Here is a 27,375-nt window from a genome sequence, read left to right on the forward strand (position 1 = left end):
GTTCACAGGTCCAAGCTAAATGTCCAGAGCTTAGACAGATGTAGACCATGAACACAGTGGAATTTTTTAATTGTACTACTTGGTGTTGATGTTTCAGAAACTTTCCATGACAAAGGACTGGTTAAAAAGCTGGATACATTAACAATGTGCTTTGTTAGGGGATGCAGGAAGAATTTGTGTCTAAATTGACAAAGGAAGGAAACATTTTCACTGGAAGAAAGAAAGTCTCTTTAATAAATGATGATGGAAAAACTGGCTTTCCACATGCTGAAGACCAAAACTAGACCCTGCTCTAAACTAATATTCAAATGGATCAAATTTACTAAATTTACTGCAAAATAAAATAGGTAGAAAGTTTGAAGAAATAGATGTAGGCAGAGATTTCAGGAAGAAAACCCAGGCTGCAAGAGAAATACTACAAAGATTCAACAAATAAGATCTCACCTTGTTAAAAAGCTTTTATAATCCAGAATGGTATGACTGATGAGAGTCTGAATTCAGCTCACCCCTTCCTCGATTAACCCAGGACCACATAGCTGCTGAAAGAAGTCTGAGATCTACCACTCTTTCCCTCCCTCCACTGGTGGGACTCAGGGCCCAGAGACCCTTTGGAACACCAGCAACACAGTAGCACCCTGGCTAAGGCACACAAGATGAACACACAGAACTAGAAGCATGGAAATATCCCATGCAACATTAGCAATTTGAGCCAACAGGCATTTGTAACATTTCTTTTTGTTTTATTCTATTCATCCTCTTCCTCTATTTCATCAACGATTGTAAGGTTTTTGGTGCTGTGGAGCGACACTGACAGAGGTAAAAAGAAAACCTTTATTGCCAGCATGGGAGAGGTGCTGGAGATTGCATGGACCCTTGAATCAGAGAGCAGGGTAATGGGTATTTATTGTGTTGGACTAGGGATGGAGTTTACATGGGCAGGCCAAGCTTCGTTTTGGGAAAGGACTGTAGGATTGTTGGCATGTGGAAAAATGAAGTGGGAAGTTTATTTTGGGACTAGAAGAATATGGAAATTAGTCTTGAAGAGACACATTATCATTTGGGGGCCCAAGGCCATGTTGGATCATCACCATGATGACCTTGGCAGAGTTTCATACAGATTGAAACTCATCACTATCTCTCTTGACTTTATGATACTTTGATGCAAGTAAATATTGTCTCTTCCCTTTGTGGTTCACTTCAAAACGCCTAGGCCTTCTCTTCCAATCCTTCCCTTCTGTGTCCTACAATTATCTAAAACCCAGATGATCATTCTGAGTCCTCCAAATATGCTCCTACTATATTTAACCTCATTTATGTCTCCATCCTTCCCCCATCTTCCTGAACTCACACCACAACAGGGCAAAACCACTCCACTAAGTGGAAAATCATTGTATACAAGTTCCTGATATAAATTAGATTATATTTCTGTAGACCTTCCTGCTGTGGTTATACATATCAAGCTAATAGTTAGCACAATTTGTCAGCCATGTAGTGCTTGAGTGCCAACTAACTTTAACCAGTATGTCATGCATTCTATAACCATTTTTTCCACCTAGATAACAACACTGCAAGTGTAAAGTGTCATAACCATCACCATAGTCCAGTACAAAAGTAATGGACCCTAAGTCAAATAGACAGCAACTCCTTGGACTTACTATATAGGAAAGGTACATTCTTGGGATAGAAAAAAAGGCCAAGAATCAACTACACATACAGGACATCTGGAGTAACAGACACCTTCTAAGATAGCCTTGATACCTGTGATAAGGCTATCTAACATAGGAAATCTACAAGCATCAACACAGGAAACAAAATTAAATAGAAAATGAAAAGATGAAGAAGGAAAATGCAATCCAAAATGTCCAGCCCAATTTGGCCCCGGCCTTTCAAGTTCAGTGAAGACACGAAACATAGGAGAACCTGTACTGTAACATCATGTAACTCAGTTCTGCTCCAAATTTTCTGATCAAGAAAATTATGGAGCCACAGAGGAATGTGTTCAATGATGTATAGTGTACCTGCGAAGAGTCACATGGAGAGAAAAAACATTTTCTCAGGCTTTCACAGAGAGCAAATTGGTCAAGCAATGGCAGTGACCCATCCTCATGTCTGACACTGGCAAAAGGATGTTCAAAGGGTAGTACAGGGCTACAGGATAAATCCTGAGGGTACTTGGCTGACCTTATCAGATACAAAAGTTGCATCTCTTCTAATATTGGTCTTGTTTTATCTTGGTCTTAACCAGCCAGCAGAAAAGTATAAAAACAAGGTTTATAAAGTAAAACCATATTAATACAATGAGCTGTAAAAGGCTCAAGTCAATAACTTCTGGGGATAACCCACTAATATTATAGACTGCTATACAGTGTTAGATGTTTAGTTGAATTCAAGCACCTATAGTATTTATGCTGATAGAATAATCATCTCTGACAGGACAAGAAAAAAGATACAAAGGAAAGATCATTTTGTATTTATATACACAAAATAGTTAGGATAAATTTACAGCTACTTTTGCTTAATTCAATGAGAAGAAAGAGGTGTAGTAACAGTAATTGGACAGAATATTCTGTCTGCTTCTTGTACTATGGAAGACCACTAAGAAGATAACAATGTACAATATATTGATTATCAAAACTGTCCTATTAGTAGCTGTGAAACTGTCTCATTCATATTTATTTCTCAATAAAAAATAAAAAAAAATCCAGCCCACCCAGGACAAATCTGGAGTACAAAAAACAAGTAGAAACTGGAAGCCAACAAATGGAAATTTCTGAAATGATAGCAGTGGAAGTGAAAAACAATGGGACAGGCCATAGAGAAATGTTTAAGGTGTAAAAAGAAATAATTATCAAAATAGAAGACTTCAAAGCAGACACAGATAACAAACAGAGGAACTCAGAAACATTATGGAAACCATGATTACCAAACATAGACAAGAAATGGGATCAATGAATTAGATGCAACAGAAATGTAGGAGATTAGAAACTCCACTGAAACTATAAGCATCAGATTGAAGGAGGCAGGAATATAGTTTCATATAAAGAAGTCAGGAATATGATGAAGGATTAGGAAAATAAAGATATCTTAAAAATTTTAAGAGACTATGAAAAATCAATCCAACAGCTTGAGGATGAAGCAAAGAAGAACAATACAGAATTGACTGGAAATAGCAAGAAAGCTGGAGACAGCACAAAAACCATTAAAACCCCTCTGCAGACATAATGGCAGAAAACTTTCCAAATATGGATATATAATTTGATACAAAAATAAATGAAGCATACAGAACTCCAAATAGCCACAACCAAAAAAAAAAAAATATCCACACCACGGCACATAATAATCAAGATTCCAGGAGATCAGGATGATAACAAAATATTAAAAGTAACTCAAAAAAGAAATAAGTCATCTATAAAGGAAAGCCTATCAGAATCATAACAGACTTCTTAACACAAATCCTCAAATCAAGGAACACTGGAGTGAGGTATCTAAAGTCATAAAAGAAAGCAATCTTTAACCCAGATGTTGTGCTCTATAAAACTATCTTTCAAAATTGATGGAGAAATAAGATACTTCCATAACAAAGAACAGCTGTAAAAATTTATGACCACCAAACCAGCTTTATAGAATGATAAGAAGGACATATTAGAAAGAGATATAAAGACCACAAACACATAAACACCAAAAGAAAGAAGCCACTAGGCAGGGTAAGCAATCACACAGACGATGAATACAGAGAACAAACAATAGAAAAAAACAAAACCCCAAAAAGAAAATGGTCTCAGTTCACCAATCAAAAGAAACAGACTAGGAGAATGGATCAAGAAGCAACATTCAACAATATTGTGCATTTAAGAAACAAATTTAACCCACAAAGAAATCCATAGATTAAGAAGCAAAGGATGAAAAAAAATTGTCACAGAAAAAGCAGAGATAACACATTTCAATTTAATTCCAAATTAAATTCAAGACAATATGAATATTGTACTCCCAAAACTCCAGATTATGTATTCATGATTGAGTTTACATAAGGCATACATTCTATTATTAGATATTAGCACATTAAATAAAAAATAATCCTTGTCAGTATGTTTAACACCATCTAATAGGGGTTGCTTTATTTACCATCTTCCGTGAAATTATCTACCTGCTAGATGGGTGTCCCTCTTGCTCTGGGCCCAGCACCTGTGGGTTTTCCTAGACTTCAAACTTTAACAGGCATCTGGTTCTTTCTTCAGGGCCATAGAATTAAGCTGGCTCATTCGTTCCTCTTAAATAAGACATCTTGATGCACTGATAAGTAATCAGCCTGTGGTCACACGTAACTATGGCTTCATGCATTTGCTGTCTTTTTAATTTTGGAGATGCTGTGACTCTCTGTTGCCATTAAGGCATGATCTCAGTCAATTTAGTTGTAGCTGTAGTTATGAATGAATACTCTTGCTTCACATATTATTTCTGTGGTGATTTTTTTAATGCTAGAAGAACATGACCTGAATTTACACATATACACGTACACACATGCATGGATGAAATTACCAATAAGTATCTTTTAACAAACACCCCTTACCCCCATTAAAATTATATATTTTATACCCAGATATATAAACCCATGCACCGTATACCTCATCTTGCCAACCCCCCCCCAAACAAGAAATAGTATAAAAATTTATAATTTATTGTTCCCAATCTTATATTCTTTTATAGGGTGTAAATTACAAATTCTTACCCCATGTGAGTACAATATACTCTCCCTTTTTCAAATAGACATTGAACCTAAACTCCCAACAAAATGCACTTCCCATTCTATGAGCTACATTCTTTCTCCAAATTGAATGTAATTTATCATAAAGCAAGGTACTGAAAATGCCTAGATGAGTATTACTACTCCATAAACACAAAGATTTGGTCTTGGCTTTTTTATTAGTTGTTAGCAAAATTATAGATGCAAGAATCATCTTACCAGTGAGAACACCCTCTAAATCAAGAAGATTGAAAGGAGCGGCATCAACCACAATTTCAGTATCTCATGATGCCTTGCTTAATCACACCCCCACGGGACACAGGAGTAATCAAAATTAAGCGATAAACAAGCGCGACTAACTTATGTAACAAATTTAGTGCTGGTAAGTTTCGTACCAGCCACTGCGGTCATATGATTAAACCAAAGTAATAAACCCCAGCATAAAGCTGTTTAAAATAACTTTAAAATAAGATTAAATTTTATTTAAGTCATAAAAATCAGCAGATAATACATAAAACCATAAATGAAAGTAACCTTAATGCATTTGAACACGCGAAAGATAAGACGCGACCTGGAATTAAGATGCCCCACTATGCTTAGCCATGAACACAGATAATTTACAACAAAAAAATTTCACTGGAGAACTAGTAGCAAAATCTTAAAACTCAAAGTGCTTGGCGGTGTTGATATCAGCCTAGAGGAGCCTGTTGTGTAATCAATAAACCTCACCACTTCTCACTAATTCAGTCTATATACCGCTATCTTCAGCAAACCCCGACAGAGAGTGAAAGTAAGCATAAATATGCTCATAAAAATGATAGGTCAAGATGTAGCCAATGGAGTGGAGGAAAGAAACGGGCTACATTTTCTAAGAAAATCGCCAACAGTAATCTTTATGAAATCTAAAAATTTAAGGAGATTTAAGTAGTAAATTAAGAATAGAGAGCTTAATTGAATTAGACAATGAATCACGCCCACACCTCCCATAATCCTCCTCAAATATTTACTCAAATTTGCTTAAATTCCAAATCAATATAAGAGGCAGCAAGTCATAACAAGGTAAGCATAATGGAAAGTGTGCTTGGATAAAGAAGTGTAGCTTACCTTAAAGCAACTGGCTTACACCCGAAAGATTTCAGACATACTGACCACTTTGAACTAAATCTAGCCTAAAACTTATAGATACAAATATAAAAACTTCATAAAACAAAACATTTATATTTTAAAGATATAGAAGACAGAAATGTTTTCAAGTGCTATAGAGACAGTATCAGAAGGGAAAGATGAAAAAATAATAAAATGTAAAATATGGCTTAGATTACCCACACTACCTTTTGCATAATGGGTTAACTAGAAACTTTTGACAAAGAGAACCTTCAATCAACCTTCCCAAAGTCAAATGAGCTACTTCTGAACAGCTAATATGAGCTAACTCATCTATGTGACAAAATAATGAGAAGATTTAGAAGTAGAGGTGAAAAAGCAGCCGAGTTTGGAGATAGGTGGTTGTTCAAACAAGAGTCTTATTTCAACTTTAAGTTTTCCTAAAAAATATTTATTTTAATGAAAATTTATATGTTAATTTATGGAGGGACAGCTCCTTAAAAAAAGATACATCTTTTATAGAGGGTAAATAACCTAAATTACCAAATGATCTAAATCAGCCACCAATTAAGAAAGCATTCAAACTCAACAAGATGCCACTAACCTAATTTCAAAACTTACGATTATCCCCTGCACAAACAATTGGGTTAACCTATAAACATAGAGAAGAAATAATGTTAACATTAGTAACAAGAATTAGGATGAAAAAATCATGTGAAGCTACAATAACCCTTTAAAATCCTTCACAAACCTATAACTATTGAAAATTAAAATTAAAACAATTTACCAAAAGCTTTCATAACTTTTTCTTATTTGCATCACTTTCAGGTTTAATTGTATACTGCCTTTCCTGTGCATAATGCAATCCATGAATGGTAACACTCTGAAAAAGACAAAACAAGTGCTGTTATCCTGTGCAGATAATATATCTAAAAGTGCGCCTTGATTTGGTATAAATTTTTTATATGCTTTATATGTTATTTAGTCTACTACACTGATTTGTCAATCTGTATATATGATAATTAACTTTATAAGGTTTTATCAATAAATCTGATGCTTGATAAATGAAAGAGGTGAAGGGAAGGGGGATAAAAAAGGATTGAAATGTGTTGTGTAATGTGCCAATTTCCTACAGTGAATGCAATCATTGTATACAGTAAGCATGCACTAACAAAAGTAAAAAGAGGGGCCGGGGACATGGCTCAGTAGGATAAGCGCTCTCAAAAAAAAAAAAAGTAAAAAGTGATAAAAACTAATGTTATAGAAGTTTTAGTCATTAAGTTTTAATTCAAATAAATAGTAAGCATATATACCTTATGAAAAATCAAGGGAAATATTAAATGCCAAATGAGTAATTAATTATAGTTATTAATCTTTTCTTATGCTGCAAATTTAAGCCTATTTTCAAGCAAAGTACTTTATTAAAACAAGTTTTCATGAATGAGCTTTATATTATTTCAAATAAAGGATGCTTAAACTCCCTTGAAGTAATATAAGTAAATAAATAAATGACTAAAAGCTTCATTTCAAATTAGTTTGTTCTGATGTTATATTTACCTTAATTTATCTTAAGGTTTCAGGCCTTAACTTACATGATATATCATAATTCACTATACCATTCCCATTTTTAGACATATAGTTTGTGTCCATTTCTACATTTAAAACTATACTTCTTTGATATCTTCATGCATATACTAAAAATGAAACATGCTCACTAATTTTAAAAGGCCTTACAAACCTATTACAAAAATGGCATTTTCTTTTGAGGTACTGGAGAGTGAACTTGGGACCTTGTGCATGCCAGGTAAGCACTTATGCTCTACTCCTGGATCCTAGAATTTCCTCCATAAACTGTCTTGGGTACATTAGGCAATTTGGAATCAGGGATAAAAGTCAGAACTTTACACTTGGTAGGCAGGTGCTTATGCCACTGAGATATCTCCTCAGCCCCTATTACAATAATAAAAAGCATTCTGCTACCGTAAGCAAATGCATGTCACCCAAAAGAACAAAACAAAAAGCCTAGAAATCTATCTAAGTACTTATGGCCAATTAATTTTCAAAAAAGGTACCAAGAACACACAATAGGGAAAGGTCAATCTCTTCCATATATGGGGTCAAGTATACTGATATTCACATAAGATAAGATTGGATACTTATTTCAACTCATACACAAAAAATAAAATAGGTGAAAGTCTTAGACATGTAACTATAAAACAATTTAAAAAATAAAGAAAAACTGTACAGCATTGGTGTTATGGCTTATGCCTAGATGTTCCCACAAATCCTCATGCACTTATAAGTGAGGCTTTTTCAGAGGTGACTGGATCCAAGTTATGTGATGCTGGAATTGATTCATGGTGCACCAGTAGGATCAAGGGCATTAGTGCCACCTGCCTTATGTAGCCTGGGTAAGATATGAGAGATAAAAAGAGCTGTAATCATCTCTTGTTTCTTTGTTGTCTTCTGTCTGCAATGACCTTTTTCTCTTCTGCAGTTTCTGTCTGCTATGGTATTCTACCTTGGAGTATGCCAATTATAGTTTGAAGCCTCCACAAACTGTGAGATAAATAAACCTTTCTTCCCTGAACTTGTGGGCACTTGGAATTCTGTCTCAGCAACCTGAAAAGTAGCTAAGGCAGAATTTGGTGCCAAGACTGGGGTTCTTCCTATGATTATACCTGATCATGCATTTCAGAAGCCTTTGAGACTGACTTGTGGAAAAAGTTTGCAAAGGTTTAGAGCAGTCAGCTGAAAAATCTGGATCTGGAATTTTTCCTTAATGGGAGATTATTATCAGAGCTCCTAAGACCAGAAGGATGATAGAAATGATACCAGTAAAGACTAGGCTTGGGAGGTTTTTGATGGGAAAAATGGTTGTACTGGATATAGGACTCTAGTCAGTGTATTACATCTAGGCAGAAAGTTTGTCTGCATTTTGCTTATGCCTAGAGACTTCGGCTGAGCCTGAAATTAAGGTTATCAGAATAATTAATTTTGCAAAAAAATATTTCAAGACAGTCCAGTGTTGAGCAGTGGCATGGCTATTGTTGTAGGCACTATGCCAGATTTATGTTTAGATTCAAGAACAAAAACCAAGCAGAATGACTTGAAATGTTGTGAGTTTGGCCAGAAAAGAAACTACAGTAAAGCTGTGGATTGCAAAGCTAGATAGAGCACAGGAGATCTTGATTTCTGAGAAGGAACAGAATAGGCACAGGGTGTGTCAGGAAGCAGCATGATTTTCCCCTTTGCAGCCTTAAAATTGCAAAAGTGAGAGACTTTGCTTAGAGAAGAAAGCCCCAGAACACCATGTTCTAACATGTGGTGGTCTAGGAAAGGCTTTCCTTGGAATTTGGTTTATAGGCACTCAATGCCTACAGCCTACAAAGAAGGAACCTGGTACCCCTGCTGACAGCGTGTGTTGACCTTATACACATGGTGCTGGTTTTAGGCACACACAGAATGCAAACTTTGTGGGGCCAGAAGGGCTTCTGTCCACCATGAACTGTTTCACCTTTGCAGTGCTTGTCTGCTGAGCCTCGGAGCCAGCTGATCATGGACTGAAATCTCTACAAACGTGAGCTAATTAAGCCTTTCTTTCCTTAGCTTGTGGGTGTTGGGTATGATGGCTCAGTAACAAGAAAATTAATTAAGACAATTGGTGTGGGAAAAGATCTGTATAAAAGTCTGAAAGTGCAGACAAAAAAATGTGATAGAATAATGAAACTGTCTCAAATTAAAAATCATTTGAACAACAAAGGAGGCAATAGAGTGGAGGGCCAATCTTCAAAATGAGGAAAGGTATTTGTAAGTCATACATCTGATGAGAGTATAATATCCAAAAATATATATGGATCTCATACAACTCATCAGCAAAATAAATAATGCTCAAAATATGTGATTAGACATTTTTAAGGGAATATGTTAACGGCCAACAAATATATTAAAAATGCTTAACATCTCAAATTATCAGGGAAATGCAAATTAAAACTATAATTAGATATCACTTCACACCTGTTATAATGGCTAATATCAAAAAGACAAATGAAAGCAAGTGGGAATCATGGAGAGGCTGGTAAGGATGCAGAGAAAATGGCATGCTTGTATACTATTGGTAAGAATGTAAATTAATGCAGGCATTTTGGAAAATAGTAGGAAAGTTCCTCAAAAAATACTAAATATGTATGTATTATATGATTCAGCAATCATTGTGTGTGTGTGTGTGTGTGTGTGTGTGTGTGTGTGTATTTAAAGGAATTAAAATCAGCATGCCAAAGAGATATCTACCCTATCTTGTTCATTTTGGCCTTATTTGTAACAGTCAAGATATGAAAGTAACCTAAGTGTCCATCAGTGAATGAACAAAGAAAATGTAGTGTGTATAAAAATTGAGCCATATTTATTCTTAATAAAGATTTATTTTCAACATGGATACAAGTAAAACATGCTATATCTGGTGACATAAGTCTAGCATATAAAGACAAATATGCTGTCTCTTATATGTAAAACTTAAAAATATCAATCTCAGAAACAGAGAGTTATCAATCAATATTATCATATTTTATATTCCAAAATTAACAGAAATTTAAAAATTAAAACCACATGAAAATGATAAATTTGTGAAGCGATAATTTAATCAGCTTGATGTAATCTTTCTATAAGGTATACCTAAATCAAGCATCACATGTAACTCCTTAAGTATGTACAATTATTATTTGTTCATTAAAGTAATGAATGAATAAGAATCCTAGAAATAAAATTATTGATTAAAAATTTTAAAGTATTTTTAATTGCTTATTAAATTGCACCAAATTGTACTAATAAAGGTCATCTCACCTTATATTGTCATGGGAATTGTATGGCTTCAAAGGCAAAGACACAAGTCACAGGTAAAAATATCAGATCTATTTCCAGACATTCGGGTGTTAAAGTTATGCAAAACAACATTAAGAAGCAAAGCAAAGGTACTTGAGAAAAGAGTTCTATACCTGAAACTTTTTGTGTTTAACCTATTTGATTTATCTCTTATATAAGTGAAAAACTGTCATGCCTCATTTTCATTGATATTCTTTATTAATCACTTCTTGTTTGTGCTGATACATAAACAAAAACAAATGCTAATCGACCACATACACTTACATTCATAATATGAATCTACCACCTCATGGTAGTATATTTTAGTTCAAATTTCTCACAACAGAGATATGAAGTCTCAGCCAATCTCCTGGGTAGTTCCCCCTTACAACTGGTGTGTGCCAGCAACTCAGAAACAGGAAGGTGGAAATGACATATTCACAAAGAGATGAGATGAACCCTAAAAGTAAGTTTAAGTGGAAACTAAAGGTACATCTATCTACCATAGTACAAAAATATTCATGTCAACCCCACTATTCTCCATCACTTTTTCATGTGTAAGCTTTATTAAAGATGTATTATTATTTTTTTTTTTTTGCAGAACCAGGGATTGAACTCAGGCCCTTGTGCTTGCCAGGAAAGTGCTTATTTTACTGAGCTATCTCCCCAGCTTCATATTACTTCTTATTAAGTTTGAATTTTCATGAGTGAAGCAGAATTTTATATGGGTTATGTATTATTCATTTGCATTTATTCTATGACTATGGCTCATTACCATTGTTCATTTATTTCTAAAGTTGTTAATGTTGATTGTGTTATTGGTGCATAAAGTTTTTTTAACATTTGAATATAAGTAAAATTTTAAATACTCTTACTTTAGAAATTTTTAAAAGTGACATGTCATTCCTGTCTACCTCTGTTCCTCCCTTTTTGCTCTTTCAGTTTTGCTGTTTTCTGATGCCAACAATTGCTGCCCTTTGCCATGTACCAACCTGTCTTTGAGCCAGCTGAGTATGACATGAACCCCCACAAACTGTGAAGTAAATAAACCTTTTCTTCCTTAAAAATGACATATAATTCTTTCAGGTACTGAATGAAATTTTGACAAATTATATTAAGTTTTATATAAATTATTTTTCTACCTCATCTTCCAAACATTTTTTTCTATTTGAATAAGCCAGTTGTTTAATAAAATGGCATAATTTAAGTAGGTAAATTACAAGGATTTATAACATCATCAGATTTTTCAAAAATTCTACTTTCAAAAATAATATGGAGAAAATACTGAATAGATAGGTGAGAGAAGATAAAGAGTTAATTATGAGATTATTGGGATAGTCCATGTAAGACTTCATGAATTTATGAACTAAAGCATAGAAGTACACTGAGAAGTTGAAATTTTAATGTAACAATAAGTGAGACTATTTGGGACTTTGTAATTATAACTGCAGAACAGGACAGAAATCAGAGGCAAGAAAATAAGATGATTTCAAGATTGGTGGCTTTGCTGGTTAGGCTGATCTAGATGACCTGAAAGGTGATGAGCTGTGGTCATGGATGGGCTTGGACTGTGAGTGGAAGCCAGAGACATAGGTTTAGGATTTCTACCCTGGAGATAAAACGTGAATGCCAGTATCAAGGAAGCAGGTGTAATCAACATGCATGTACCTGAGATTCCATGAGCATTTATAAAGAAAGCCAGAGATCCAAGGTGTGTCTCACAAAGATAGTGGCTGTCAGAGATTAAGCCAAGTGAAAAAACATAATGAAAAAAATCCCACAAAAACCAAACCAAAACCAAATCCCCAATACATCAGCATCGGGATAGTAAGACTACAAAAATCAGTGATTGATGCTCAGGAAGATGGGTTTAGGAGTGTCAGGCATGAGGGCAGTTCAAGCAGGATCATTGCCAGAGAAGTATAATATTTACTTGGTAATATTTACTTGATCAAGAACGGCTTTTGAAAAATGATACTTTGTGCAAATAGAAGAAATGGGCAAAGTAGCTAAAGTACAGGTTGTTGAGAGAAAATGGTAAGCAAAAGAATATAAACAGTGCAGCAGGCTACCACATAGTACTTCCAGACCATTAGCTTTAAAAGTCTTTCATGGGAAAGTGGTTGCCAATAAAAAGAAGAGTTCAGCTCATCTGTTGAAGGTGCAGGTGTAGAGGGGAGCAGTCAAAGAGAGAGATCCACATTTTGACTGACTGCTGTACTAGGTCTTGGTGTTGCCATGAGGTAGTGGTACGTGCATGCTAGATTGGAGTTGTGAGACCAAGGCACAACTCTGGAGGCCAAATAATATGTGCTAACTTGATTCCATCTTAGTGTGTGTTGATTTTTTTTTTCAGAGCAAGGAAGCTGAAATCAATGCTGCCTTTTGATAAGAAAGTGAGAAGCTAGAAACATTGGAAGCAATAGGTAAAGTGTGGTATGACAGCTTAGATATTGAATGTGGCAAAATATTTTAGGATTATGAGCAAAGCTAGAGAAAGGATACAGGGGCAGATTTCTACCACAGATGTCAAAAGAAAATGAAATTTAAAAGTTCAACAAACAAAAACAATAATATATTTGGCATATTTTTAAAATGAACATTGAAGCGTTCCAGATACTCCAAACATACAGATTCCAGAAATACTTTATTACTGTAAATAATAATCTACCTTTATCATTACAAATGGTAAATTCAAAACCACTGAGACCAAACTTAATAACAAATGTTCTGTTTATGAGTATAGAACCAAACTACATAGGAAGATAGCTTTTTCTTTAAGGATGATGAGTATGACTCAGTTAATGGTGATAGTCATAAGTCTAATGATTCAGATCAAGATTTTGGAAGAAGAAATGAACAGGAACTGGGTGAATTTTATCTTAAACTTGAGATTTTATTAGAGAGGTCAGTCTATTATATGATTACTATAACTTTTCAAATAATTGGATATATGTATATTTTTCCTTTCTGTAGCAAATTTCATAGTAAGACAAAATATTTTAGTAAAACCTCATCCAGAGAAGCAAAAAGATAAATTGCCTAGTGTTTTTATCCCCATCTGACCAGGAAATCTAACCAGGAATGAAGGGAATGGACATTTCTAATTGTTGGAGATGTAGATGACACTGATACGGCTTCCTCGTGTCTTGTCCCTTCCTCCCACCCACACACACTCCCTGCAATAGTGGGGCAGTGTTCTAATCCAGATAGTTATGTTACAGCTTCTGTGGGCCACTTTACCTTTTATAAAGTTGCCATATTTATAATACATGGAAGTTTAGAGAAGCATTATTCTCATTTAAGTTGGTGCTTTCTCACTGAAATCTGAATGTATAATACAAATTGAAAAAAAAAAAAACCTGAAGACTCAGACAGACTGAAAAAGTTAAAAGAAAGGACGACATTACTTCATGTAGTACGTCTTTCAGTGATGGAACGTCTGTTGATTGTGACAGCAAAAAGTGGGGCCACAGTTGCATTCATTGTCCAGTGAGCTTGTCTACACAATTCAACCCACCGACAGCAATGAATGTTGATTGTGACCTTTTTAATTAGAATCTCTGCATAGGGATGAGAATGTACTCATGGTTCTCCTTTGGTTTTCTTTCTTCAGCAAATTCTGGGAGCCATGGAGAAGACGATGGTTGGCCATAGGGTACAATCAACGGTCGATGGTTTTGATTTTAATTCCAAACTCACCGACAGCGTTGAATGTTCCCTGAAGCAACCTCTAATTCGAATTTCTGCTGACTTTGCAGTTGCTGTAAGGATCTGAAGAGGGTAGGAGACAGAAAAAATCCACACACATTAGCTGTACATTTAATACATTTTAAATCAATTTTGAAAGAATAAGAAAGAAGGTCGATTCTTCCAAGTGAGAGTTTGGCAAGTCTCCGTATCATATTGTATGAAAGAAAAGGATTTTACTGATTTTTTAAAACAAAGTCTATCATGGTGTAAACCCAAAGATAAAATTATCTAGCTGTGAAAGATAGGGTAATTTGTTATTCAAAATAATTCAAAGTATCAAATCAAAACACTATCTTATTTCAGAATTTCTATGCTTATAGTTTGCATGTAGAGTCTACTAAATACAGATTGACTGTCAGGCATACTAAAATTGAACAGAATTTTCTCAAACTAAATTAATGTCAATATCACCATTTTATATTTATATATATCTAATATATTTGTTTATATAGTAGGGTTTGAAAATTAGTAACATTTCCTGGAAAAGTCATACTTAAAAATACTAAATAATAATAAATGAAAAAAACAGCTGAATCTATTTTGCTTAGTTTATGACACAGATATTTCATTAATATATTGAAAGGGTAAGGCAATCTCTGGTTTCTAAACAAATTATTTATTATTTCCAATTGCTTTATATATGAAATTCCTAACATTCTATGGGGAAATAGATAAGACATTCTTTTTATATCTCCCTTTTGCAAGACTGTTTTATGAACAATGCTTGTTTTTAACTTACTGTGAACTCTAATGAATATATTTTATGACAACATTTAACAATCTTCTGTCATCAATTAAGACAAAGACTCTTTTGGATAGTTCAAAATCCGGAGAGAAAAATCACTATTTCACACAATTAACAGCATCCAACATAGTTATAATTATCTGTGGGTGAGAAAAAGTCACCCTAATTTATAATACCACTTTATGGTCTATTCAAGTCAATGCAATTATTTGTGAAATTATTGGGGAAAAATGTATTCCAAGATGCTCCTAGAAAGAATATCACCATGGACAGAGGACTTACTTGTTTGCATTATCAATTACACCTGAGGTCATATCACTCCCCTTTGGCTGCCTGTTCATTGTGGTTTTATTTTCAGGTCAATATAGAGTCATTTCCAATTATCCTATTCATCTCTTGTTACATTTGCCTAACAGTTGAATGGCTGTGACGCTGTGATGAAAGATCCCAAACTACCTATTTTCCCCTGACACAAAATATGCACTGAAACTACTAATAAGCAAAACTCTAGGGTAGTTGCAATCAATTATATGTTACTTGATTTCCAAAATATATTCCTAGATTTCTTTGCACATTGTAATAAAGCCTAAATTTCTCAAATTCTTAAAATAAAAATCTTAAATACTGTTAACATTCTTGAGTCTTGTAATGATTCACTTCTATCCATAAGAAATTATATTAGTCTTATTTATATGTACATAACCTAAAAATATGTATTCAGGAACCAAAATAATAAGTGCAGAAATTAATTCTTTTTCTCAGCACTAAACTGAATATATGTCTGAAATAGTCACAGTTTGTTGACAATAAAAACTTTTTAATAGTTTAAATTCTCTATAATGTGACATAAGATCTATGTTTAGCCTATCATCAATGAAGAGAATTAGCCTTATGACTCTATTTTCTCGATTACTTTTGTATCATCAGAAAAACTGTTCTGCTTGCTGGTTCAACTCCCTTTTCTGCTAATTCATATAAGCTTTTGGTCTTTATGTCAGGTCCTCTAATCCTGTCCCTTCCTTCATGACTTATTCTTTAGCTATAAATGATGTGTCTTTAAAATACTAATAATTAGTTGCACTTTGACTTTACTTTTTCTGTTCGGAATGTTCAACACAATATTTTTATAAGACAATTTTCATATTTATATATTGTATTATGGTGCTAGCAATCCACATTCTTGCATAGCTTTCCTCAATTGAAGAGAGCCACAAGAAATCATCATTTATGGATAGCTATGCTCCATGCCCTTCTTTTTCATTTTGGGATTGTGTGGGCAAGATAAGACTAATTCACATCAAGTCCAGACTTGTTTTAACTTTTATTTTTTCATCCCTAGGCCTGTGAGAACATTAAGCATTGCAGTTTTGCTTAAGGTTAGTAGGTCATAAATAAACCAAAGCAATTTCTTTGCTTTGAGCAAGAAGGTCACAGAATACATGAAATACCACTTTTAAATAAAGCAAACTTTAACGTAAATTGACAGAGGAAGATGAAGAAGTAGTCCAATGTGCCTCAATAAAAGGCCATAGGGATTTGGGATGCTAAAGTTGTCAGTTTTAGAAATAGATTATATATCTTGTTTGATGACCTGTATTTAATCTAAGTGACTGCCTCTGCCAGTCCGTCCGGAGGGCAAGTGTGTGAAATAGAGCGTCTCAGTGTCAGTCTCCATCCCTTTCCCCTGCCTGATGCCTTGACCTAAATTGGGCATGAATGCAGTGAGCTGGACAAACCCGAGGGAGTAAGAGTTTGCTAGCACAATCCATTTTATCTTTCACTCAGGTTGGTTGGCTGGAAGTTTTTGAGGCAGCACGTCCCTATCAACAGATGGGCAGTTCATCAAGTAGTGAATCTCTACAAAGTATAAGAAGTGAAATATATATATATATATATATATATATATATATATATATATTACTGTTTCCCCACCCCCCAAAAAAAATAACACTATCTCTGAAGCTAATCCTAAGTAAAATTCGAGTTTAACTGGTAGCTTGGATTTCCAAGCTCTCTCACTTGTGTCCACCTTCATTTTTCAGGGGATTTTTGTTCCTCTGCTTGGGATGTGAAATCTTATAAAATGTTTCAGCAGTAGTACTTTTGTTTCCAGGTACCACAGTAAAAGAGTGTAATTCAGAGTGCTCATTCTGGGTAATTCTAATTGCAATTACAGAGGATTCTGGCACTTCAATAGGAGAAGAACAGCGTCAAAGAGGTCCAAGTGGACTGCGTGCAACAGAGCCCAGCTGAGTACTTAAACATGGATTTATACTAAGCAAAAAGGAAAATCAGGGTAAGTCACACCAAAGCCTGAGTCCGACTAGACATCTTTTACTACTGAAATTCTGGCAGCCTACAAGGGACTATAATTTTGTTTTCTGATAGGTTTGTAATTACTGATAGTCCTTATTCCTGTTGATGGTAGAAAGTCTAAAAAGTTTTTGTTTTCTTTCCCAGAACATGGTGAAAATGAATATGTATTACTTACTGACTCCATAAAATGTCTTAGGAATTTACTCTGAAGAAAAATTTCCAGCAAAACCTTTATACTATTTAGCAAACTTACCAGTGACTGAAGAGATCAATATATTATTTAAAATACACATATTAAAAACATGTCATATATTTGTTAAAATAAATATAAATAATTTGTATGCTGTTTGCTTGAAATCATAGACAAGCTCAAATATTTCCATTGTAGTGGAAAAGATTAAAAATACTAGCACTCTAATATGAATATCACTTTTTTTTTGTGGAACTGGGGATTGAACTCAGGCCCTTGCACTTCCCATATCACTTTTAATAATAATGCATAACTATTGATGTTGCTGCTGATCCTTCTTTGCTAAAATCTTTATAAATGTATTTATGTACATGTGAATTGCAGCAACTGAAAAGCTCAGTGGATTAGAGAGGGTGCAAGCAGGCACAGGGGCCATGGGTTTGATCCCCGGGCCTGCCATGCCAGCTCCGCTCGCGGGGCACACTGAGATAGCAATTGAGACTGGGCGTGCTGGTGCACGCCTGTAATCCCAGCTCTTGGGAGGCTGTAAACAGGTGGATCACTAAGAGTCTGATTTAGTAGTGAGACCCTGAACACCCTGTAGACCCTTCCCTAAAATACAGAAAAAAAAAGGAAAAAGGAAAAAAAAAAAAAAAAAAAAAAAGAAAAGCTACATCTTACTGGGAAGCATGAAATTCTGAAGCAAAGGATCTAGGTTCTTCCAGTCACTGGCCTGGTTACATAACCTCTACGAACCTTAGTTTGTAATAAAAATATCTTCATGCACATCAGTTCAAGTTCTAAACAACACTTTGCAATACATTATCTATAAAAGATAGCTTGACACTCGTGATTCAAGGGACAGAGATTATATTCAAGTTCCCACAGCTTCTAAGCAGTTTTTTTTTTTTTTTTTTTTTTTTTTTTCTGCCGAACAGGTGCTTTCACACAGGCTTATTTTCTGATTAGCCTCAAAATATATGATATTTTAAAGAAATGGTGTGGCACCAGCCCCATCAATATATTCCACCCTGCTGCACGGCTTTCTCACCTGTGGGGTGGTGGTGACTGACAGGCAGGAGAGCGCTTCCAAGGCAACCAGTTCTCAACAGAACTGACGTCAACTTGATAGCTACAGTTGCTCCTGACCTCTTCTAAGGTTGGAAGCCCGTAATTAACCTAACACATAGATATGTATAGCGTGATTATTCCAGATCGCTTTTCAAAATAATTTCATTTTAGTTTATTTCTATGCAGAGTTGCCATTGGCTCTGCCTAGAATTCTATGTGTTTAAATATTACTACATTTTTAGAAATTTGTGAAATTCTATTCGTGAAATATATTTGTGAAATATATTCCAAAATGTATCTATTAGGAAACTATTTTAGTGTTTTTTTTTTCTTCTGAAGTTTAGACTGCTACCTGATCCATAAATGAAGGAAGGAAAAATGGAAGGAAGAGAGGAAGGACACAAATGTTCTTCATTTTTCCAAAATACATGAGCTTCCATTACAGACAAATTATATTGTCCTCCAGAACTATTATGTTTCGAATAGTGATAAATCAATGAAAGGGATAGTTTACAAGAAAAAAATTTTGATAGAAAATGTATTTTTTTATAGACAATATAATGATAGTGTGAAATTTAGAGCGAACTGAATATAGTAACTAATTAAAATCAAAGCTGAAGCTGGCGCTTTTGTTGAAGATCTACCACATAAGTGTGGTAGTGCTGTGATATCTACAAACGTGGCCAGCACCGAGGTGTGTGACTTTAGCAAAAGAGTCGTCCTGCCCTTGAACCAAGACTTTGCACTGAAGTTGGTTAGTCCTTCAATATAAAAAGAATAGAAATGTTTACTTATACTTGAATTTTTTTCTTACAAAATGCAATGAATTAAAAAAAACCCTACCATATTAGTAATTGTATTATGCTATTAAAATGAAAATTAATCTTTGAAAATGAAGAGTAATTGCTTAGGAGTAATAATTAAACAAATAAGTATTTTTCTACAAGAATCTATTATGCCTTTAAAAGAAACTGACCCTTTTTGCAAATTGTTAAAATTTTCTCATGAAGCAAGGCATGATGGTGCATGCCTGTAGCATCAGTGCATAAGAAGGCTGAGGCATGAGGAATATAAACTTTATAGTGAAAGCCTATCTTAAAAATAAAAAGGAAATAGGGCTGGCCAAATAGCTCAGTGGATTAAAGCACCTGCAAGCAGGCACAGGGGCCACCCTCAAGGTACCCTGAGATGCAATTGAGACTGGGCGTGGTGGCATGCAGCTGTAATCCCAGCTCTTGGGAGGCTGTAAACAGGCGGATCACTACGAGTCTGATCTAGTAGTGAGACCCTGAACACCCTGTAGACCGTTCCATAAAATACAAAGATAGATAAATAAATAAATAAAAAATATAAAGCAAAAGAAAAATAAAATAATTTTCTTAAATATTCCAATTAAGGAAAGCTAAACTTTATAATAAAAAAGCGATATTCTAAGTTTTTAAAAAGTTTTGTGTAAAACAATGCAATACTGTTTATCATATCATGTGACCTTTAACAAAAGCAATTATAATTTTATTTTAAGCATGTTAATAGTATATTTTAAGTTTCTGTGTTTCATTCAAACTTTAGTCAGTAACTTAGAGATGTCCAAACTTTTTAATTACGTTCTCCACTGTTTTATTAGAATGCTTTACTACTTTGGGAAGATATACTGGATGTATTTTTGGCTTCATAAATTATACAAACATCTGCTCTTTCAATCAACTGGATGCCAAATGTTTTTTACATCAATTTGTCTGAAACAATGTATATAATACTGTTTTATTTCCCATGAGCTTTAACCAGGCACTAAGTTTGTAATCAAGAAATGTTTGAAAAATTAAGATGGTAGAATTGGGATAAAAAGTAAATAAAATATAAGGTAAAGAAAGAATTGTGGGAAAATTTTGAATTTATGAATAAAATAGCTATACCTCTCTAGATATCTAGTCTACCTTGAGATTTTAAACCAATTAGAAGAATGTAAGAAAAATTAAGTAACAATCTGCATCTTTATTAATGTATTTCTTATAGCTGTAATATTTAATACTACATTTGGAAAATGCAAACATTGATAGTTTTTGATAATAAGTTCTGATACATGTTCCATGGACTGTGCTTAATTCCAACACAATTATTTCTGTGACAGCTTATCCTTCAGAATGAATGACCTAACTAGACATAGATGTGCAAAATCTTAAAAACCGTTTCTAATGTAACTAGCAGGTGACTTCTCTCTCCACAGGTGACATGTGGGCCGGAAAGAATTCCAGCCAAAAGCCTCCATTACAGCTAAATATTATATTTCTCCATAAATCCTATGAAAATAAAATGCCTTAACTGAAGTAGTTCATCAAAATCTGTCATTATGCCATGTTTTGATTGTCTCAAAGATTTATACATTGATTTGGACCCTGATAAATGACTTCTCTTACTGAGAATGTAACTTTTATAGCTTATATTTTTAAATTTCCCTTAGTGAAAGAGAACAATCCTAGAAAATTTATTTCCTCCAGTTTGCATTTAACGAACAGAAAAAGCCAATATTTAGTTAAAAATGCAGTTTTTTTTTTTAATTTCATAAGGCAGCTTATTTGTTGAGTCACTGAAACTAGGTTAAAGAAAAGACTTTATTCAGATGTTAATCTATCTCTCTCTTTACAGAAACATGGGGATATTCTTTATTAAATGTAAATCATAATACAGATTTAAACTGCTCAGGATATTCTTAACAATGTTTCTTCTCAAAAAAATTATTTCATAGAAATCTTTTTCCATAGGTAAAGTTAAGTTGGAAAGGAAGGAAATTTTCCTCCATCCAAATGTTCAAATCTTCACTTTGGGGATTGTTTCCACTTATATTCACATATTGGCAGAAAATTGAATGACTTACATTTTCAAAAACTATCTATGATAAATGGAAGTCTGTTCAGAGTTCGGAGTGGACAATCTTTGATATCTTTAAGTAAAAGCAGACAGCTATGATTTGATTCAAGAAGTCTTAATGAATACATTACATATAACCTTGAGATGACAGTTTCCCACCATTGCTGGTCCTAGTTGAAACCACCGGGTTCTAGCAAAGATGCAATGTAACTGTTCTGTACTTTTCAGAATTATTCCTTTTGGACTTACTGTACAAACAGCCTTGCTCCTGCATTAATTACAAGTGATTACTGGAAATCAATGCAGAGGAAAAATGGATAGAATCTCCCATTTGCAGAATAGTTTCCAACACTATATGTGCCTTTGATAATAGAGTGGATTTATAGCTTATACTTTTTAGTCCACAAGTTTTAAGTAGATAATGGATGGAAGTCAGTGTAGGTGTTTTTCAAATATCCCCTTTGAAACGCCAGTTAAATCCACCACTCTTCATAGTTTCCTGTCTTAAAACTAGTTTTTAGACTTGCTCTAAGCTGGTAAACATCTGAGACATTCCAACCATGAATTTATTGCTTTTGAACAGTGAGTGAACCACAGGGGAGCAGAGAATTAAATTTCTTCTTGACAAACACATATAGATCAGATTTTGAATAATTATCTTGGTTATCAAAAATTTCAGACATTAATATATATACACTCACCACTATATAATACTTTATAAGTGGTGATGAAATGAACAGGAAAATCATACAGCCATAAGATGGAAAAGAAATATTTATTCAAAAACTGAGTAGCACACTCAATTTGGCATACAGATTAAAAAAACTTTGCATAATTTTGTACAAGTTATGATAGATGTGGTTCTAGAATTTTATAGCTCTACCCATCAAACTCTTTTTTATTCTATATATACTAAATTCTATTTTTAATACTTTCACCACATGTTTACTAATTGAAGTTCACTTTTTAAAGATTGGACTTGTACCAGAGAACAATATAACTTAATTGCTACACATGTACTCCGAGGCTGAGAGGCATCGGTATTTTCAGCTGACCTTTAACAGGAAAGAATATGCTAGTGTACTGGATTAAAGTCAAGTCTCCCAAGAGAATATAGAACTCTATTTTCAGTGTTATATAATTGTCTCTGTGCAATGCTTTCTAAAAATGAAAATAATAAGAATTTTATCAAAGTTTCTCTTTCCTGGTCTATCTTTCTTTCTCTCTAGATAGATCCTTGGAATGGGAGTCTGTGGACCTCGAGGACCTAATGCATTTCTTAGAACACAGTAAGCGCTCAATATGTGCTTGTTCTTCCTTGATTCCCCGGCACAGATAGATAGCTGGAGATTTAACTGGGCAAAACCTGTTTGCTCTGTGTCCTGAACTTTCCTCACCTCATGTTAAGCAGTACAGAGCTTGCTAATTTCTGTCTTGGGGCCCCACACTTCTGGATATCCTGGAATCTATAATCTGAGCCTCAGAACCTAGTTACCCACAAAAGTTCACACAAGGAAATGTTTAAACTCATTTAATGCTCATTATTACAGTCTCCTCCACAACCTTTGAGCTATAGCAACCAGCTTTTGGACAAATAATTTTGTCTTTTTCTTTAACAAGATGCTTTATTATATTAAGAATTTTGGGCTGGGGAAATAGCTCAGTAGAATAAGCGCTTGCCTGGCAAGCACAGGGTCCTCAGTTCAAACAGTGTTACAAAAAAATTATTCTTCCATATAAATAGACTATATATTTTCTTCTAACTATGTGAACAAAGCCATTTACATTGTAAACATTTATATTTTTAAAAAATTTATTGGTCTTAACGTAATTTTCAAGAAATTGTGTACTTCCAATACTATTTTAGGTTTTGAAAATATTTCTGCAATACCTGTGTTGATCAAGACATGTGGAAAATATAATAATTTGAGGCCCATATAAAATTTATTTATTAAATGCTTCCTTTTTCATTTAGTGAAAGACAAATGCGGGACATAGAGGAGATACTAAACAGCTCTCCATAGACCAAAGTCCTTCTTAGAAATTTATCTACTTCTGTTGCTACCAAAAACATCTTTAGCAATGAGTTTTATCCCACCCAGGAACTGAAATAGTTTAAGCACATCTTATTCCTTCAGGCAAGTTCTGGTAAAAAAAATAGTTTTTCATCTCAATATTTTTAAATATTTTCTGGAGCTATGCAGTCAGGACAGATACCCAATCCTATTCTCTTATCGTTCTGAGAAAATAAGTTGTAGCCAGAAAATAATCAACCTTGGAAACTAGAGATCAAAAATGCCAGCCCTCGCCGGCCTATCCTCACTTTCCCAACTTATGAGTAGCCAGCGAGCAAGAGAACAGCGAGGGCAGGTGCAGGGAGGGCAGGCCCATCCGGGCTGGGACTTTTTAATCTCTACTTTTGGGGGGGATTATTTTCTGGCTAGATTTTATTTAAATAAACAGTTTTCACCTAAGTGAACTTCAGTAGTATCTAATTTTGCACAGATGAAAATCAGTTTGGTTTTAATTTTCCAGTCTTGTGAGCTACTCTGATCAGCTATTTTGGGTACCAAATTTAGTAACATTAAGTGTTTTTCAGTTATTCTTAAAAATGGAATCATCCTCAAAGCATGGAAATTCTCCTTTTGAGTATCTTTAAGAGTAGGATATATAAATGCCTACGGTTGTATTTAACACAATTCCAAAAAGGTTTTGATCAGTAGTGGAGTCCCCAACTCGTGCCAACCTCAAAAGCATTTAACTCCAAAAGGCAAATAGTGTTCAGATGTACGTATAAGGATATGTTTATCCAAAAGTCAGTCATATTAACATCAATATTGATGTTTATATAAAATTCTCCACAAACGGAAAATTTGTTCTTTAGCCAAATTAAAGAAACCAAAAGGCTTCTTTACTACTAGCTAAGAAGCTGCCAATTATAATGTTCTTAAAGAAAAATGTTCTAACATTCTTGTGTAGTATATTTTTATTGAAATAATTTCAGCTAAAACATTTTCCTCAAAAGATGCCATTAGCAAGACCTTTAAAAGCAAAAAAAAAAAAAAAATAAAATTAGAATCTTTGTTTCTTCATCACAACTTTTTCTTTTCTTTAATTTGGCTTATAGCACCATCTAAAAAGTTGATAAACATTTCACTGACGTGTAGCCTCTAGTTGCAGAGCTCTATGTGGCTTTCTGTTTGAGATAGCTATTTGCATTATAAAGGGTGGTCATCATGCTTTGTGTAAAATTGGTCTTCTTAACATTAGGTTGGATTTTACTTATCTCTCAAATGAAGAAATTCGGACCCATAAGCAGATGAAAAAAATTATAATCAACTTAAAAATCTAAGCATCCCCCAAACAATTTTAAAGATACTAATTGATTCAAGCAATCCAATTAGTTTCTCCTTTTTGCTTATATTTAACTGCAGGGCAAGCACATTTTATATGAGATTTAAAAAGAAAACCTGTCATTCTGGAAACAAAGCCACAAAAACATATCATGCTTTAGCCTATTTTTGGCTTTTATTTTCTGCTAAAAATTACAGTAATGTATTCTCTTTTTGTTGAGGTTAACAAAAATTGTTCACTAAATATGACTTTTAACATAAATACCCATTTATAGTTTTTGTTCACATTCTTACTTCTGCTTTCTGATATATATCACATTTTTGTTAAGGTCATGTGAATGACACAAAAACTTGGCAAATAATACTGATTTTAAAGTTTCAAGAACACATACCATTCTGTGAACTCACACTACAAGACTGTATCTATTACAAGCAAAACTGGCTTCATGAAATATCTTTTTTAAACCACTTTTAATTAATCATAATTTTCTTATACTAAACTGGAAACATTGGTGCATCCCAGAAAAATATTATCATTTCTTAGAGATCAGAGAATTAATATAGAAAAGCTAAAATTATCCTTTGGAGAAAAAATGATATCAGTAAATAATTGTCTGTTTTTACTATGGGAAATAGTCATGTATAGCAGATGTAATGGAGAGAAGCTAATTTAATCATGTGTTTAAAAAATTTTTTTAGTACTTGGAGTCAAACTCAAGACCTTGATCTTGCCAGGCAGGTGTTGTGTCACTGAGTTATATCCCTGGCCCCTTCTCTTTTCTGATACTGGGAAAAAGCTAATATGATGTTAAAAGTGTAAAAAGTTTCTATTGTTATTAAAAATATCTTATTGGAATGGACAGTAAAATTTTAAAATTAGACACACTTTAATTATTAAAATTAGAATGCCTTGAGATGAATAGTTGAATTAAAATATACTTAACATATTGAGAAATTCAAAAGAAACTAAAAGATCACATTTCTTCTTAGGAGAGTAGTATGTGTCCATTGCTTTAAAGAGCTTGACAAGGGAAAATACATATTATTTAAAATCCCAGATTTGATGGAACTACATAAGCCTGAGTCTTTGCAATTATTCCAACTGGGACAGAATGTTTCTATTTTTACAGAGCTGTGATTGAATGAAGTTTAATGATTTGCTTAAATTGACCTATTTTCATGCTTTAGTACATGTGCCATAGAATATTTACCCAGACTCCAGTCTTTGCTTTTTATATTTTTAAGAATTCTAAAATCCTTAAACATGCACCAGAGCTATTTTATAGGAATTTTTGCAGGAGAAAAACTGTACATGGAGGCTCCTTCATTTGTTTTACTTTATGCTCCTATAATTTGCTTTGGGATTTGCCAGAGACTGTGAGCAGGTAGTTGTAACAAAACCGGGCAAACATGGAGAAGTGTTCAAAATTTGAATTACAGATTTCCAGATAGATAAGAACACCCATTTTTTTTTCTTAGTTTCAGAAGCAAATTTGAAAGGTCAAATACTCCTCTGTCATTGCTCGTTTAGAAATTTCATGTCAAAGCCCAAGCGCACGTTGAAATTCCAACTTACATAAAGCTACCCTTGCTTAAAAGCTTTTTCTTAGTAAAGCAAAACAAGAAGGAAAGAAAGAAAGAAAGAAAGGAATGAGGGAAGAAAAAAAGAAAGAAAATAGGAATGATGAAAAGAAAGGAGGCAAGGAATGATGAAAGAAAAGAGATTTATGAAATGGGCATGGTGCCACTGTTACAGATGGGTATAGTTATAGGCAGTCGAGAGAGGTCCATAATCATCAGGGAGGAGAAGGGCCAAAAGCAATCTTGATTTGGAATCTCCTAAACTTTTGTGTTTCCTGAGATTCAATTTTAGTTTTAGATGAGAGGATGTTATTTCTCTTACATTAAAAGGAGGTTGTTGAATGGAGTCTTTTTTTGGTTCTTTAATCTCAACAATGTTCATGAGATTCTTTATCTAAGCTGGTTTAGAATCATCTCTTACTACCTACTGCTGTATAATTTTGCATTTTAATAACTGGAATATATTTGTTGTAGTATTTGTACAAGCCTTTATTTATATCAAATATCCATAAACAGTAAGATCTAAATTAAAGGAAAAACCAGCAAAATAGTCATATAAAATTGCTTTCTCTTTTCTTTCCTTTATGAAACAAAATTATACATATTTATGGTTTAATTTTAGATGATATAAATAAGAAGAGGAACTATCCAATGAACAAAGCTTACTTCTACTTTAGATGGATGCCACTTTGAATACATAATTACTAGATGAAAATGAATATAGATTTGGATCATTTTCCACTTAGTTAAACACATAAACATGCACATGTTCTGATAAAAAATAATTGACACTAATAAT

General features: G+C 33.8%; 1 long non-coding RNA gene across 1 annotated transcript; it reads left to right on the top strand.

The window, feature by feature from the left end:
- The first annotated feature begins 4,160 nt into the window (after positions 1–4,160).
- On the top strand, positions 4,161–27,122 carry LOC111814678. The gene is made up of 3 exons (XR_002819597.1): positions 4,161–4,308; positions 8,502–8,507; positions 27,110–27,122. It is a non-coding gene; the product is annotated as an uncharacterized LOC111814678 (long non-coding RNA).
- Positions 27,123–27,375: the final 253 nt, after the last annotated feature.

Source organism: Octodon degus, unplaced genomic scaffold (genome assembly GCF_000260255.1).
Source record: "Octodon degus isolate 3935 unplaced genomic scaffold, OctDeg1.0 scaffold00009, whole genome shotgun sequence".
In the NCBI taxonomy this organism is placed as follows: Eukaryota; Metazoa; Chordata; class Mammalia; order Rodentia; family Octodontidae; genus Octodon; species Octodon degus.